Below are 3,560 nucleotides of genomic sequence, written 5' to 3' on the forward strand. Positions count from 1 at the left end.
ACTATGTAATTTTATAAAATTTATTTTCAATTTTGAAGGAACACGGACACAGAAAGTTCAATAACGTTTAACAATGCGGAGTTCGCATACGCCCTAAGTGACAACAGATTCAGCAAAAAAAATCATGATTTTTTGAAGAAATCATCGATTTCTAATTTTTTTTTTAAATAATCACGATCTTTATCAACCTTGACCGGTGGGATACCCGGTAAAACCACTATCCGGTGCATCTCTAATCGATTCTATTGATTATTTTGATTACTATGTCATTTTATAAATCTATTTTCAATATTGAAGGAACATGAATTCAGAAAGTTCAATAACGTTTAAAAATGCGGAGTTGGCATACGCCCTAAGTGACAACAGATTCACAAGAAACAAGTTGTCGAGGTCAGTTATTGTACGGGAAAATATCCGGTGTTAGTAAATAGCTACGTGTGTGTTGCACAAGTACCTAAAACATGATATGTGTGTATATTTTCTGCACACATGGACGTACATGCACGCATGTGAATGCGATGTACAAAAGCGTTATTGCCGACGAGGGGTAACACGCACACATGCATGCATACTTAAGTTGTAGACATACACATTTATAGGCACATAATACGTGTATAATTATGGTAGACGTTAAACGTGTATGTATGCACGTACCAGCATGTGTGTGCACATATTAATTAAGCGCGATAGACAAAAAAAATACGAATACGAAAGCAATACTTATTGGTATTTTTTATTATTTAGTGCTTGATAAAAATGAAGTATTATCTGTCACTGATTTTAAACCAAACACTTAAACTAAAGCTCTTACTATAAAAAGTTTCTTAATAATATTAATATATATACACATTAGTACATAATAAGTATATTTAGTCGTTGATGCTGCAGTCACCTTTCGTAGCTTAGTTGCCAAAGCATTGGCGTGTAAAGCCAAAGCTTCCGGGTTCGATTCCCGGTGAGGGTGTGACAGCGGCAACAATTTTTCCTCATTAATTTCAGGTAATTTGTGATAGATAACAATTAAATGAACTTTCAAATTACTGTTAAATAATTAACCACTACAAAAAGTTTATTAAACTAAAGCAAGTACCACCTATCAGTCAAATTAGGAACACCAACAAGTACGTAATAAAAGTTACTAAAAAAACTACTGTACATACCGATCGTTCGCGAAACCATGTTTGGTCGGTTACAGTCAACAAGAGACGATTTATCAAAAAAAAAAAATACAATTTTTCAGGTTCCACAGTTGAGTGTTTTTATGGAACTCTATTGCTATGGCTACGTTCTCTATCCGTCCTTCCGACTAATTGTTAGAAACGTCTAATATTTGAACGAAAATAACATTATAAACGAATGCCGCAAGCGGCGATCGATACGGCACAGCGACAAACAGCGAACAGACTGCAAGGCAGAAAAGTTTTTAATATGTACGATATTACGAATCGATGCTATGTATCTGCTTAGGTACTATTACATACTCTGTTTTAATTACTTCATATCACTCCATAAATCACTATAACAAGTTGCTTTTACTTGTAAGAGTGGACCAAAATATCATGATTTTTTCAAGGTTTATCGTGACAATACAAAACGATCAAAATAATAATAATAGTTCGTTTACTTTCGAAGAAATGGGTAGGAAGTTAATTTTATTTTGAGGTGTACCTAGAGTACAGGCAAATTGAAAACTTCCAATAGATATACACATATTATGGTCCTATGGTCCTATGGCCCTACGGTCTAGACCAAGATTTCCCTAACTTATTTTTATCGTAACGCACTAGGTATAGCAGTATTAGCATCTAGCAAGGAGGACTTAGAAATAGCTTTAAATAAAATGGAAGCGGTACTAACAGATCAATACTGTATGAAAATAAATGAAAGTAAAAATAAAATACTAATATGCAAGGGAAGAAAAAGTAGGGAAAGAGCGAATATAAAGATATGAGACGAAAAATTAGAAGAAGTGGCTAATTTTCGATATCTAGGAAGTCAGAGAAGTCAGTACAGGAGTATTAGGGATATAAAGCGGAGGATAGCGCAGGGTCGTGTCGTCTTTAATAAAAAGAAGTCACATCTATGCTCGCGAACGGTTAATTCAGAAATTCGAAAAAGATTGTTAAAGGCGTATGTTTGGAGTGCGGCGTTGTACGGGTGCGAAACATGGACAGTGGGCGCGGCGAATAGGCGAATGATGAGGGTAACATGGGTAGAAAAGGTTAGAAATGAAGAGGTATTAGAAAGAATAAGAGAACAGAGGACTCTATGGAAGTCAATAAAAAATAGGTGAGATAGGTTGGTAGGACACCTTCTCAGGCATAAAGTTCTAGTCAGAGACATATTAGAGGTAGAAACGGGAGTTAGGAGGGGTAGAGGTAGACCTAGATTAGATTACTGTTCGCAAATAGTTAAGGGTGTGGGTTGTTCTAGTTTTAGGAAAATGCGAAGATTAGCTCAGGATATGAAAGAGTGGAGGTGCGTGTCCAACTAGTCTTAGAACTGACGACCTTATGATGACGAACATTGTCATGATTACTAAATATAAAAATGATGCATAGTATTTTAAACTTCGGTTTTGTAATGGTTAATACTTTTACTAACACTCTAATACTATTTTTTAACCAATTTTGGTTCTTCACATATTGCCTGTAGTAGTCATTCTTGATATTCAGGAACATTCATTCACGTCAGAAATAAAGCCATGTACAGGTATGAATGCTTGCATGCAACGATAGGTATACTAATGCACATTTTTCAAAACGCGAATGTGAATCCGTGAATCCTATTCACCGCCTACTTGGATGCCGCGGATTGCATCGCGGAATGGTAACCATCACAACCACCACCACCATCATCATCATCGCATTGTTATAGTCGTGGTTGGCCTTGACCCCACGGTTTCCGCTGCCGAACCGAATACATCAGCTCAGTGACCCGATTACAACCGTTTCATTTCTTCGCGTTCATGATCGGGATGTTATAGGATTCGAAATGAGATATTATTATCCGCTATAAATTATAAAAGGATAACCGCTCGATATTACTTGTTGATAATACTTAATAGCTATAGTATATGCATGCACATATTATCTGCCCATTTTGGAATTGATTCGCCAAAATAAAATTCTGATTGGTTTGATGATGTAGCAGTATTTGTATCCAGTAGGAAGGAGTTAGACGCAGGTTTAGATAGAATAGAAGCGGGATTGACAGTAGGAATTGATGTTTTTTTGGCAGAATCCCATCTCGACAAAAATGCAAACTAAACAGTTGATTCGAATGTTGAGGAGGAAGAAATCTTAATATCGATCAAGTTCTCATACTTCGACACAGTCGACATTAATGGTTTAGTCCAGTGATTCCCAACCGGTGGTTCGCGAACCCCTAGGGGTCGCAGCGTCTGCAGGGGGGGTTCGCGAAAATAATATTGTAATGGTGGATTTTTTAAGACGCCATTAAAATTAAAAGCAAAAAACAAAACAAAAACACAAAAATTAAAGAACACACCCACTGTAAAACAGATTGTTCGCTGCTTGTGCTATATGTTAAGAAATCTA

At 36.3% G+C, this 3,560-nt stretch overlaps 1 protein-coding gene and 1 long non-coding RNA gene across 4 annotated transcripts in view; both read right to left on the reverse strand.

Moving 5' to 3' along the window:
• LOC108734479 (protogenin) overlaps nucleotides 1-3,560 on the reverse strand; it is a 153,128-nt gene that overhangs the window by 138,039 nt on the left and 11,529 nt on the right. The window lies entirely within an intron of this gene.
• The window catches only part of LOC112906046, an 8,484-nt gene continuing 8,380 nt past the window's right edge, over nucleotides 3,457-3,560 (reverse strand). The window contains exon 3 of the long non-coding RNA XR_003232139.1: nucleotides 3,457-3,557. This is a non-coding gene — a long non-coding RNA (uncharacterized LOC112906046). The remainder of the gene's footprint in view (nucleotides 3,558-3,560) is intronic.

This window comes from Agrilus planipennis, unplaced genomic scaffold (assembly GCF_000699045.2).
Source record: "Agrilus planipennis isolate EAB-ADULT unplaced genomic scaffold, Apla_2.0 scaffold129, whole genome shotgun sequence".
NCBI lineage: Eukaryota > Metazoa > Arthropoda > Insecta > Coleoptera > Buprestidae > Agrilus > Agrilus planipennis.